Genomic DNA, 14,407 nt, shown 5'->3' with positions numbered 1-14,407 from the left:
CCTACCAACTTGTGGGGGCACACTGCTCTTTCAGGGTCTCGTTATCTCATGGTGTGTGTCGTGCCTTAGCGAACCTGTTCTTTTTATCCCCCTGCTGGGGTATCGCCTGTCCATCAAACTTCAAACAGTTCAGGTTCAAAGCAACCGGCCTGTCAATATTCTGAAGTGTGTTTCTTTCTTGTTAATCTCTCTCTTCTCTCTTATTAGCATTTTGAATGTTTCTCCATTGTCTCTCTTATCTCTCTCATCAGCATCAATCTTCTGATAATTTGCTTTGTCGTCACACAAAGTACATATATGTCACCATATACAACACTGAGATTAATTTTCTTATGGGCATACTTAATGCATCCATAATAGAATGATAACCATAATAGAATCAATAAAAGACCACAACAACTGGGCATTCAACCAGTGTGCAAAAGATACCAAACTCTGCAAATACAAAAAGAATGTAATAATAAATATTGAGAATATGGGATGAAGAGTTCATGAAAGTGAGCCATAGGTTGTAGGAACATTTCAACGTTTCAGTGGGGGTTGGAGGAAACTGGGTAGATCATCAGCGAGAAAGGGATTGGAGGGGAGCAGGCTACTGGAGAGTTGGAGTGAGTGAAGTTATCTCCTTGGGTTCAAGAGCCTGATGGTTGAGGGGTAATAACTGTTCCTGAAATTGTTTGAGTCCTGAGGCTCATGTACCTTCTTCCTGATGGCAGCAGCAAAAAGAGAACATGGTTTGAGTGGTGGGGATCGCTGATGATGGATACTGCTTTCCTGTGACAAAACTCTGTGTAGATTTGCTCAATGATGGGGAGGGATTTACCTGTGATGGATTGGGCCAATTTCACTTCTTTTTGTAGGAGTTTCCATTCAAGGGCATTGGTGTTTTCAAACCAGGATTTGATGCAACCAGTCAATATGAGAACATAAGAAATAGGAGCAGGAGTAGGCCATCCAGCCCATCGAGCCTGCCCTGCCATTCAATAAGATCATGGCTGATCTGTCCGTAAACTCAGCTCCATCTACCTGCCTTTTCTCCATAACCCTTAATTCCCTTACTATGTAAAAACCTATCTAACTGTTTCTTAAATATATCTAGTGAAGAAGCCCCAACTACTTCCCTGGGCAGAGAATTCCACAGATTCATCACTCTCTGGGGAAAAACAGTTTCTCCTCATCTCCGTCCTAAATCTTCTCCCCTGAATCTTGAGGCAATGTCCCCTACTTCTAGCCTCACCTACCAATGGAAACAACTTTCCTACTTTTATCTTGTCTATCCCTTTCAAAATTTTGTATGTTTCTATAAGGTCCCTTCTCATTCTTCTGAACTCCAGAGAGTATAGACCCAGGCGACTCAATTGCTCCTCATAGATTAACCCCTTCGTCCCTGGAATCAACCTGGTGAACCTTCTCTACACTGCCTCCAAAGCCAATATATCCTTCCTCAAGTATAGAGACCAGAACTGCACACAATCCTCCAGATGCAGCCTCACCAGTACCCTGTATAGTTGCAGCATGACCTCCCTGCTCTTGAATTCATCCCTCTAGCAATGAAGGCCAACATTCCGTTTGCCTTCTTAATAACCTGTTGTACCTGCAAGCCAACTTTTTGCGATTCATGCACAAGCACTCCCAAGTCCCTCTGCACAACAGCATGCTGCAATCTTTCAACATTTAAATAATAATCTTCTCTCCTATTATTCCTTCCAAAATGGATGATCTCACATTTACCAATGTTGTATTCAATCTCCCACTCACTTAACCTATCTATATCCCTCTGCAGACTCTCTACATCCTCTGTACAATTTGCTTTTCCACTCAGTTTAGTGTCATCAGCAAATTTTGCTATGCTACACTCAGTCCCCTCTTCCAAATCATCAATGTAAATGGTAAACAGCTGCTGGCCCAGCACTGACCCCTGTGGCACCCCACTCACCACAGACTGCCAACTGAAAAAACAACTATTTATACCAACTGTCTGCTTTCTATTGGTTAACCAATCCACTATCCATGCCAATACATTTCCTCTGACTCCATGCATGTGTATCTTATTATAAGTCTCTTGTGCTGCACCTTATCAAATGCCTTCTGGAAATCCAAGTATACGACATCCACCTGTTCCTGTCTATCTACTGCACTCATTATGTCCTTAAAGAACTCCAGCAGGTTTGTCAAACAGGACCTGCCCTTTCTGAATCCATGCTGCGTCTGTCTAATGGAACTACTCCTTTCTAAATGTTTCGCTATTTCTTCCTTAATGAGAGCTTCAAGCATTTTCCCGGCTACAGATGTTAAGCTAACTGGCCTATAGTTGTCTGTCTTTTGCCTACATCCTTTTTTAAAAAGTGGCGTGACATTTGCCGTCTTCCAATCCACTGGGACCTGCCCAGAGTCTAGAGAGATTTGATAAATGATTACCAACGCGTCTGCTATAATCTCCACCAATTCCTTCAGCACCCTGGGATGCATCCCATCAGGTCCAGGGGACTTATCTACCTTCAGGCCCCCCAGTTTGCTCATCATTATCTCTTTAGTGACAGTGATTTTATCGAGGTCCTCGCCTCCCATTTTGTCCATAATATCCTTTTTTATGCTCTCCACCACACATCTATAGAAGTTTTTCAAAGTTCTAGTTGTCATGCCGAATCTTAATAAACTCCTAAGGAAGTGAAGGCGTTGCTGTGCTTTCTTCGTAATTGCACTTGCGTGTTGGGCCCAGGGCAGATCCTCTGAAATGATAACACCGAGGAATGTAAAGTTGCTGACCCTCTCCACCTCTGATCCCTCGATGAGGACTGACTCATGGACTTCCGTTTTCCCTCCTGAAGACACCAACACTGGACAGCAAAGTTTTTTTGAAAGTATTGCTTCCTCAGAAATTTTTTGTAATTATGATGGACTACTTGAAGTATGTAGAAATTTGGAGAAACAAAAAATTAACTTTTATTAGTTATAATGCATTTAATTGCATAGCAGTGCTAACAGTTCACAGTAGTTCAACTAAGCTAAAAATATTCTGTTGATGATTTTCATTTGTACTCAGCGTCTGAGGCTTTTCACTTAAGTGTCCAGCACTGATGCATTCCAGTTGCCCTGATACCATTTCTCCATGAACACAATGTCCAGGTGAAACATTTCACCATGCTCAACACTAACAGCGCCAAGATTTGCAGGGAAAAATCTAAATGGAAATGCAGAAAATGAATCTCCAGTGACATGTTGCACTTCATTGTTTTGTATGTTTAAAACATGTTGCCACCCAGCTGCAGATAGTTTGGTGCTCTGGTAGTTGCCAAGAAAATTTTTGACCGCATCCTTGAATGCCTTCCATGTAATTTTCTCTGATCCCATTAAAAGTTCTTCAAACTGCCTGTTGCTAATTATCTGTTTGATTTGTGGATCAACAAAAAAGCCTTCCTTAATTTTGACATCAGTTATTCTGGGAAATATCAGTCTCAAATATCAAAGTCCTTCACCTTCCTTCTTCATTGCTTTCACAAAATTTTTCATAAGTCCCAGTTTTTTATGAAAAGGAGGCAAAAATATCTTTATTAGGTCTATAAGTGGCTTATGTGCCACATGTATCTGCCCCAGAACCAACTGCTTATGGAGTGGACAATCCTTTTTTAATGTGATGAGATTCTTTAGCGCAGTTGTCCCATTCATAAATGAAACACCAGTACTTGGTGTATCTGAGCTGTGTTCCTAGTAGCAGTGTTACTACTTTCAGATCACCACAGATGTTCCAGTTGTACTTGCTGTACTGTGCGCATTTCAACAAGACTGCCAAATTTCAATAGTTTTCATCCAAATGTACTGCATAACTAATTGATATTGAAGGGTGGACATTGCCAACTGGTATTGAGGAGTGGACGTTGCCGAGTGGTATTGGAAGGTGGATATTACCGATTGGTATTGACGGATGGACGTTGTGGATTGGTATTGAAGGGTGGACATTGCTGACCGGTATTGGTGGGTGGCCGTTACCGACCGGTATTGGTGGGTGGCCGTTGCCGACCGGTATTGAAGGGTGGACATTGCCGACCAGTATTGATGGATGGATGTTGCAGATCGATATTGATGGATGGACGTTGCAGATTGGTATTGATGGGTGGATGTTGTGGATTGGTATTGAAGGGTGGACATTGCCAACCGGTATTGAAGGGTGGACGTTGCCGACCGGTATTGAAGGGTGGACATTGCCGACCGGTATTGAAGGGTGGACGTTGCCGACCGGTATTGATGGGTGGACATTACCGACCGGTATTGGTGGGTGGACGTTACCGACCAGTATTGGTGGGTGGCCGTTGCCGACCGGTATTGATGGGTGGATATTACCGACCGGTATTGGTGGGTGGCCATTGCCGACCGGTATTGATGGGTGGACATTGCCGACCGGTATTGATGGATGGACGTTGCAGATCGGTATTGATGGGTGGACATTGCCGACCGGTATTGAAGGGTGGACGTTGCCGACCGGTATTGACGGGTGGACGTTGCCGACCGGTATTGACGGGTGGACGTTGCCGACCGGTACTGAGGAGTGGACGTTGCCGACCGGTACTGAGGAGTGGACGTTGCCGACCGGTATTGACGGGTGGACGTTGCCTACCGGTATTGACGGGTGGACGTTGCCGACCGGTACTGAGGAGTGGACGTTGCCGACCGGTACTGAGGAGTGGACGTTGCCGACCGGTATTGACGGGTGGACGTTGCCGACCGGTATTGACGGGTGGACGTTGCCGACCGGTATTGACGGGTGGACGTTGCCGACCGGGATTGACGGGTGGACGTTGCCGACTGGTATTGGAGGGTGGACGTTGCCAACCAGTATTGGAAGGTGGACGATGCATAGCCAATTGGCATTGTTGTTTTGTAACAGCTCAGCTTTCAGGCTTAACATTGAAGAATCAACAAAAGCATGCTGTTGTTGTGGGTCAGGCTGACAACCCAGAGCATGTCCAGTCATGCCTGGACAAGATAGAAAACTTTTTGGCTTACAATGTGGACAAACATTTGAATTGACTTGTATTATGAATTGAAATAACAAATATAGTTGATTGCTAAAACATTATGTGCGATAGGAAAATTTCATGGTTATCTTCAAGATCAGCAGCCTAAAAGTCATAAGATACACCCTGAACTCTGCCATAGTTGGATGCATCAGCAAGGGAGATGAGGCTGAGTACAGGGTAGGAAACTTTGTCACATGGTGTGAGCAGAATTATCTGCAGCTTAATGTGGAAAAGACTAAGGTGCTGGTGGTAGACCTGAGGAGAGCTAAGGTACCGGTGACCCCTGTTTCCATCCAGGGGGTCAGTGTGGACATGGTGGAGGATTACAAATACCTGGGGATACGAATTGACAATAAACTGGACTGGTCAAAGAACACTGAAGCTGTCTACAAGAAGGGTCAGAGCCGTCTCTATTTCCTGAGGGTAGCAGACACCAACAGAATCAACAAACTCAGTGGTAAGGCCAGTGATGTTGTGGGGTTGGAACTGGACTCTCTGACTGTGGTGTCTGAAAAGAGGATGCTGTCCAAGTTGCATGCCATCTTGGACAATGTCTCCCATCCACTACGTAATGTACTGGTTGGGCACATGAGTACATTCAGCCAGAGACTCATTCCACCGAGATGCAACACAGAGCGTCATAGGAAGTCATTCCTGCCTGTGGCCATCAAACTTTACAACTCCTCCCTTGGAGGGTCAGACACCCTGAGCCAATAGGGGACTTGTTTCCTGGCTTAATTTACATATTACTATTTAACTATTTATGTTTTATTACTATTTATTATTTATGGTGCAACTGTAACGAAAACCAATTTGCCCTGGGATCAATAAAGTTATGACTATGACTATTCAGGAAGCAAAATCTTTGTTGTCCGGTGTTCAGCTCTTTGGACTTGCTGACATTGAATAAGAGGCTATTGTTGTGGCACCACTCAGTCAGGTTTTTGGTCTCTGTCCTATATGCTGATTAGTCACCACCTTTGATTCAGCCTATGACTGGTGATGTCAGAAAACTTGAAGGTGGCTTTTGAACTCCGCTTAGCCGTACGGTTCGAAGTGCAAAGCAAGTAGAGCAGGGGACTAAGCACACAGCCTTGTGGTGCACCTGTGCTGATGGAGATGTTGTTGCCAATCCGAACTGACTGGGAGAAGTGAGGAAATCGAACATCTAATTACACAAGGAGGTAGTAAGGCCAAAGTGTTGAAACTTATTAGTTTTGAGGGGATGAGACTATTGAATGCTGAGATGTAGTTGATAAAAAGCATCCTGAGATACGCATCTTTGCCATCCAGATGTTCCAAGGTTGAGTGAGTGAATGAGACGGCATCTGTGTGGACATGTTGCTCTTTTTCTTTCTTTTTAAATCTTTTTATTGAATAAGTATACAAAAAGGTAAGCCATATAGGCACTAATACACTGTTAGAATGTAATAAAATTACAGGAGATATTAATACAAAAAAAAATACAAACAATGTAATTTAAACATAACGTACCAAGGTGACATAATAGTATACTAATTTTTATATATATCAATAGAGAAAAGGAAAAAAAACCCCAAAAAAAACCCCACCGTGCAACTAACTAAAAGCAAAGCAAAGCAATGGGCTAACTTGAAACCAAACAGAGTTAAAAAACTTAAAATCACGTCCTCAATCCCGATCTCCATTAAAAACAGTAAAAAAAAACAAGAAGGGTATATATTACATTAAATGAAAATATTGAATAAAAGATCTCCAGGTCTGTTCAAATTTAAATGAAGAGTCATAAAGATTGCTTCTAATTTTCTCCAAATTCAAGCATAATATCGTCTGAGAAAACCAAAAAAAGGTAGTTGGAGCATTAAGCTCTTTCCAATGTTGTAAGATACATCTTTTCGCCATTAAAGTAAGAAATGCAATCATTCTACGGGCTGAAGGAGAAAGATTACTGGAAATTTTAGGTAGTCCAAAGATAGCAGTAATAGGGTGAGGAGAGATATCTATATTCAATGTCTTGGAAATAATATTAAAAATGTCTCTCCAAAAAGTTTCCAGAGTAGGACAAGACCAAAACTTATGAGTTAAAGAAGCTATCTGCCCTGGACATCTATCACAAAAAGGATTAATATGAGAATAAAAGCGAGCTAATTTATCTTTGGACATATGTGCTCTATGAACAACTTTAAATTTAATTATTGAATGTTTAGCACAGATAGAGGAAGTATTGACTAATTGTAAAATCTGCCCCCAGTCATCCACGGAAATAATAGATCCCAATTCTTGTTCCCAATCTGACCTAATCTTATCAAATGGAGCTTTCCTAAGTTTCATAATAATATTATAAATAATAGCCGATGCACCTTTCTGACATGGATTAAGGTTAATTATAGTATCTAAAATGTATGTAGGAGGAAGCATTGGAAAGGAAGAAAGTATAGTACTTAGGAAATTTCTAACTTGTAGATATCTAAAAAAATGTATTCTTGATAAATTATATTTATTAGATAATTGTTCAAAAGACATAAGGGAACCATCTAAAAATAAATCCAAAAACCGTGAAATACCCTTAGTCTTCCAAATTTGAAAAGCACGATCCGTAAAAGAGGGATGAAAAAATATGTTACCTAAAATAGGAATCGCTAGCCCAAATTGGTTAAGATCAAAAAATTTTCTGAATTGAAACCAAATACGTAAGGTATATTTAACTATCGGGTTAGACACCTGTTTAAGGCGTTTCAAATCAAAAGGAAGAGAGGAACCTAAAATAGAGCCAAGTGTATAGCCCTGAACAGATTGTAATTCCAATGCTACCCATTTAGGAATGGATAGTATATCCTGGTCAAGTAACCAAAATTTCATATGTCGAATATTAACTGCCCAATAATAAAATCTAAAGTTAGGTAATGCTAAGCCTCCATCTCTCTTAGCTTTTTGTAAATGTATTTTACCCAGTCTCGGGTTTTTATTTTGCCAAATAAATGAAGAAATTTTGGAGTCAACTTTATCAAAAAAAGATTTTGGAACAAAAATTGGTAATGCCTGAAATATATATAAAAATTTTGGCATAAAAACCATCTTAACTGCATTAATACGACCAATCAAAGTTAAATATAAAGGAAACCATTTAGATGAAAGTTGAATAATATGATCAATTAAGGGTAAATGTTGCTCCAAATTGGAGTGGATGCAAGTTGCTTCTCAGGCAGGATTGATATGTTTCATCACTATCCTCTCAAAACACTTCATCACTGTGGACGTAAGTGCTACTGGATGAAAGTCATTGAGGCAGGTTACTCCGTTCTTCTTGGGCGCTGGTAGTTCGTGATGGTTCCTCTGTATTTTTTCCAAAGCAAGCAAAGAAGACATTGCACTCATCTGGAAGTGAACCCTGTTGTTGCCTATGTCGTTTGACTTTACTTCGTGAGAGCTGATAGCACTTAAACCTTACCACAACTGTTGAGCATCCTTCATTGATTCAAGTTTAGTCCAGAATTGCCACTCCCTTAATCGTAGTATTCTGTAGAGAGTGATGCGGACAGCCCAGCACATCTGTAGTTCTAAACTTCCCACGATTCAGGACGTTTACAAAGACAGGTGTGAGAAAAGGATCACTGGGGACCCGAGTCACCCCAATCCCACAATGTATTCCAGCTGCTACCATCTGGGAAAGGGTAACACAGCATAAAATCCAGGACCGACAGGCTTTTTCCACCAGACCATCAGACTGATGAACTCACACTGATTTGAGTGTACTCTATGTTACATTGATTGTTCTATTTATTATAAATTACTATAAATTACTAAGATTGCACATTTAGACGGAGACGTGACGTAAAGGTTTTTTCTCATGTATGTGAAGGATGTAAGAAATAAAGTCATTTCAATTCAAATTCAGTTCAACTTTGTCTGTCAGATAGCCTTTAGGAGATCGTACCTGGACCTCTTGTTACTTTCTTGATCGCCCCTGATCTGGCTGTCAGCAGATTACAGATCTTATGGCTCATCCAGGCTTCTGGTTGGGGAAGACTCTGAATAATTTTGTGTGGATACACTTGTCTACAACTGTTTTTAATAAAGTCCATGACAACCCTAGTTATTCATTTGGAGCCACAGATAAGTCCTTGAACACAGCCCAGTCCACCGACTCGAAGCAATCTTGTAGCCACTTCTGCCTCCCTCGACCAGCTCTTTGTTGTCCTAATCCCTGGTTGATTAGAACTGAGGTATGATGGTGTTGAACACCGAGCTGTAATCAATAAACAGCAGCCTAACATAGGTATTGCTATTGTCCTAGTGATCCAAGATTAAGTGGAGAGCCAGTGAGACTGCATCTGCTGTCACCCTACTGTGGCAATTAGCAAATGGCAGGGTGTCCAGGTCCTTGGGCAAGAGTTGATTGTAGCCATGTCCAATCTCTCAAAGCACTTCACCACAGTAGATATGAGTGCCACTGGGCAATGGTCGTCGAGGCAGCTCACCCTTTGGGCACTGGTATGATTGTTGCAGATGGAAACCTCTGACTGCAGCAGTGAGATTGAAGATGTCCTTGAACACTCCCGTCAGTTGGTTGGCACAGGTTTTCAGATCTCCACCGGGTACCTCGTCAGGGCCTAATGCTTTGCAAGGGTTCACCCTCTTGAAAGATATATGATGTCAGCCTCCAAGACAGAGATCATGAGGTCACTGAATGCTACAGAGATTCGCACAGGTATAGTTTTATTCACCCTTTCAAAGTGTGCATTAAAAGCCTTGAGCTGATCTGGGAGTGGAGCATCACAGTCATTTGTGATGTTAGGTTTTGCTTTATGGGAAGTAATGCCCTGCAAACCCTGCCAGAACTGATGTGAATCCAATTCTGTCCGTAACCTCAATTGGTATTGTTTTTTTCACCCATAAACTGCCTTCCATAAATTGTACCTGGACTTCTTGTATAGTTCTGGATCACTGATCCTGGTTTATCCACGGCTTTTGGTTTGGGTATGTCCAGCATGTTCTTGAAGGCACACATTCATCCACACAGATTTTAATGAGATTAGTGACAACTGTGGCATATTGATTTAGACTCAAAGCTGAATCCCTGAATATTGTCCATTCCACTGACTCAAAGTTGTCCTGTGAGTGCTCCTCTGTCTCCCTTGACCATACCTACTTGGTCCTCACCACTGTTGGTATGGTCTTTAGTCTCTGCCTATAAGCTGGGAGTAGGAGTACAGTCAGGTGATTGGATTTTCCAAAGTGTGGGTGTGGGATGGCACAGTAAACGTTCTTGATGATGGAATAACAGTGGTCAAGTGTGTTAGCTCCTCTGGTCACACAGGTGGTGTTTGTTCAAAGACCTCTTCAAGCTAGCCTGGTTGAAACCTCCCGCAATGATAGGGAAGGCATCAGGGTGTGTAGTTTTGTGCCTGCTGTTTATGTGTACACGTCATGACACATAATTACATTGGCACCACGGTAACGTAGCAGTGCGTTAATACAGCATGGGGTATTGCAGATTCAGAGTTGAATTCTGGTATCGTTCTGACTCTGTACGTCCTCCCAGTGGAATACCTGGGTTTTCCTTGGTTGTTCCGGTTTCCTCCCACGTCCAAAGACATAACAAATAGGTTAATTGGTCACTGTAAAATTGTTTTGTGATTTGGTTAGGTTTAATCGGGTTTGTCTGGGGTTGCTCGGAGGGCAAGAAAAGCCTACTCTGCACTGTATCATTAAAATTTTTAAGAAACGTCCCTTGTATCAGTAAGCAAGGAATTTAACTTCTTGATGTTTTCCATGCACTGCACAGCAGCGCTGGTATTGCTAAAGGTGTGGGAAAGAAGACTTGCACACTGAACCTGCATTCGATACAAAGGGTGACAGCATTTAAAAGTACTTTATTGGCTGGGAAGTACTTCAACTGCTGTTTTCCCTTCTGTTTTGCCATTTTCCTCAGTAATACCCTTTGACCTCTGGGTTTCATGGGTCTGATAGAATCTGGCATTTCTGACAATGAAGAACCATTTCAGCTCATTGAGTTTGGTCTGACCGGTGAGGGTGATATATGATGATCACTGATCCCAAAGACAGATTACTGAGATCAGGGTATGGGTTTATACTTGGGATTTCTGCATCTGCAGGACATGAATCCCAAAAGGAAGATTTATGGACATCTGATGTATGGGATAGAGTTGTCCATAAACAGGCCCTTCAGCCCATTATATCCATGTCAACCTTTCATCCCAGTCGCCCTCATTAGGGCTCTATCTTTCTTGTGTATGGCAGCAGTCAATACATGGAGTTAATCTTGGAACATTCTGCGAGGGTGAGCAGCTTCCTGAATGGATGTAAGACATAGTATGTATGTTGCAGCAAGTTTGGGGTCTGAGGTGTTCTCCTGCACTCACTTGCTTCTAGAGCAGTCTGAGATTTTCAGCACACCACTCATCATCCCTGATCATCAGCAGAGCACCCACCCGGCTGCAGCTGTGAATGAAAAGCTGTCATCCCGCTGTGGGCCATCTCTGATTGCATCTTAGCCTGTGGGAATTTCTGTCAGTCCTTCGCTTGTGATGAACGAGCTTTGTCTGAGACGACCCATTCCATCGTCCTGACTATAATGTCTCCCTGGTTAAAACCAAGGTGCACCTGCTGGATTTTTGTTGGTTTTGTTCACGTTTATTTTAAAAGAGTCATTAAGTGTTGCAGTCACATTGAAGATGTAATGTGGAGATAGCTTGAATGTTTTACAACTTCCACTAATTACTGGCCTTTTCTTTTCCAGCTGTCATCATACAAAAGAAACCAGAAGATTAACATCTCGGTGCTCAGTGAGGTCAGGTTTATTTCTATTTCTTTTGGAATATTCTGCCCACAGGTCTGAGCCTTGGTTAAATATCTGCTTCCCTGAGCTGACGAGAGTGTGGAGCTACAATATAAGGGACGGGTCATTTAAAACTGAGGGCCCTTGAACTTTCTTTGGTAGTGAATCTCAGGAATTCTCTGCACCAGAAGGTAGTGGAGGCTAGATGATAAGATGTGTTTAAGTTTGAGATAAATTTGGGGTTGCATGGTAGTGTAGCAGTTAGCAGAACGTGTTGTCCAGTACCAGTGACCCAGGTTCTGTAAGGAGTTTGTACGTTCTCCCCGTGACCGCATGGGTTTTCTCTGGGTCCTCTGGTTTCTTCCTGCAGTCCAAAGACATACCAGTTGGTAGGCTCATGGTCATTGCCAATTATCTGCTGATGAGGCAAGGATTAAATTGAGGGTTGACATTTTGGGCCGAGACCTTTTGGCAGGACTGGAGAGAAAAAGATGGGTAGATTTAAAAGGTGGGGGAGGGGCAGGGAGAAACACAAGGTGATAGATGAACCCAGGAGGAGGCGGGGTGGAGTAAAGAGCTGGGAAGCTGATGGGTGAAAGAGAAATGGAGCTGGAGAAGGGGGTGTCTGATGATTGGGGAGGACAGGGGGCCATGGAAGAAAGAAAAGGAGGGAGGAGCACCAGAGGGAGATGATGGGCAGTGGACATAAGGTGGAAAGGGAAAAGGGGATGGGGGATGATGAAGGGGGGGGTGGGGGGCATTACCGGAAGTTCAAGAAATCGATGTTCATGCCACCAATTTGGAGGCTAACCAACGGAATATAAGACAATACTTATTCTGCGCTGTATCTCAATAAGTAAGTAAATAAATAAAATATCGAGGAATTGATGGTTATGGGGAACTAAAAGAGAAGAGAATTTGAGACCGGCATAGATCAGTGATGATCATTAGATCAGAATAGTTTATTATCAGATACACCAGGGTGCAAAGAAATTCCTTGTTTCTTGTGAAGCTCACAGAGTAATCAGTACACGTAATAATAATAAATGCAACCATAAACACAGTGGTGAGCACCAGCAGAGTAGTACAAAGGTTGAATGGCAGTCGTGCCTGGTTTGCATCTTGATTAGTTTCAGCAATTGCCCATTGCTGAGGAGCAGGAAGCTGCCTGCTCTCTGTGAGAATAATTGATGCACAAGCAGCTCTTGCTGATGTCATTCCATCAGCTCTGAGCAGGATTATATAGAATTAACTGACCAGAGGTGAACCATTTGTTGCAGTCTGTCCAAAGTTTATGGTTATTAGTTCACTTATGGTTCACTTCCTTCTCCTGAATGTGTGTAATCAGCTTCCCTGTAAATGCATCTGTAGAGTTTGCCTCAAACACTCCCTGTGGTGCTGAATTCTACATTCCCACACTCTCTAGGTCAACAATTATTTTCTATTTTTTGAGATGAGGAGTCTCCCCATAACAGCTGGAATTCATTGTTCTCCTACCCAGAGCCATGTATCAATGGCTGCTTGCTGTGAACTGTGTGGGTTTATTATTGGACACTGCTGCTGACTCACCGCTCAGTTATGAACTAGTTTAGAGGTTCAATTCTGTGAGTGTGTCTGTTTCCATTCAGTCCCCAGGCCCGGGCAACTCTCCTTGGGGTAGAAATGGAGACTGTTCTTTACATTGTACAGTGATTGCTGACTTTATTCGCCTATGAAGTGGAGACTGCCAGCTCTCAGAGCAGAGCCTGCAGTCCCATTCTCTGTTACAATTATATCCCTGTAACCCTTCTCTCGCACTTGGGAAGATGTTGGTGTCAATTGTTAAGGGTGAGGTGATGGACTACTTGGTGACACAGGATAAGATAGGACAAAGTCAGCATGGTTTTCTTAAGGGAAAATCTTGCCTGACAAACCTGTTGGAATCCTTTGAGGAGAATACACGTAGGATAGATGAAGGGGATGTAATGGATGTTGTATATTTAGACTTTCAAAAGGCCTTTGACAAGGTGCCGCACATGAGGCTGCTTACCAAGTTAAAAGCTCATGGCATTACAGGAAAGTTACTGGCATGGTTAGAGCATTGGCTGATTGGTAGGAGGCAACGAGTCGGAATAAATTGATCCTTTTCTGGTTGACTGCCAGTGACTAGTGGTGTTCCGCAGGGGTTGGTGTTGGAACCGCTGCATTTTATGCTGTATATCAATGACTTAGGTGATGGAAAGATGGCTTTGTTGCCAAGTTTGCAGATAATATGAAGATTGGTGGAGGGGCAGGTAGTGTTGAGGAAATGGGTAGGATGCAGAAGGACTTAGACGGATTAGGATAATGGGCCAGAAAATGGCAAATGAAATACAATGTTGGAAAATGTATGGTAATGCATTTTGGTAGTAGAAATAAATGTGAAACAATTTTTTAAGCGGGGAGAATATCCAGAACTCTGAGATGTAGAGGGACTTGGTAGTCTTTGTGCAGAACACCCTTAAGGTTAACTTGCAGGTTGAGTCAGTGGTGAGGAAGGCAAATGCTATGTTAGCATTCATTTCAAGAGGTCTAGAATACAAGAGCAGGCACTGGTGAGGCCTCCCCTTGAGTATTGTGAACAGTTTTGGGGTCC

General features: G+C 42.6%; 1 protein-coding gene across 3 annotated transcripts in view; it reads left to right on the top strand.

The window, feature by feature from the left end:
- The window catches only part of tln2b (talin 2b), a 316,251-nt gene that overhangs the window by 55,950 nt on the left and 245,894 nt on the right, over positions 1 to 14,407 (top strand). For all 3 annotated transcript variants that reach the window (XM_072282202.1, XM_072282201.1, XM_072282200.1), the window contains exon 2: positions 11,755 to 11,805. The gene's annotated coding sequence lies outside the window, so the exon portion shown is untranslated. The remainder of the gene's footprint in view (positions 1 to 11,754; positions 11,806 to 14,407) is intronic.

Source organism: Mobula birostris, chromosome 18, assembly GCF_030028105.1.
Source record: "Mobula birostris isolate sMobBir1 chromosome 18, sMobBir1.hap1, whole genome shotgun sequence".
NCBI classification, from domain to species: domain Eukaryota; kingdom Metazoa; phylum Chordata; class Chondrichthyes; order Myliobatiformes; family Myliobatidae; genus Mobula; species Mobula birostris.
This window is presented reverse-complemented; position numbering and strand designations above follow the sequence as displayed.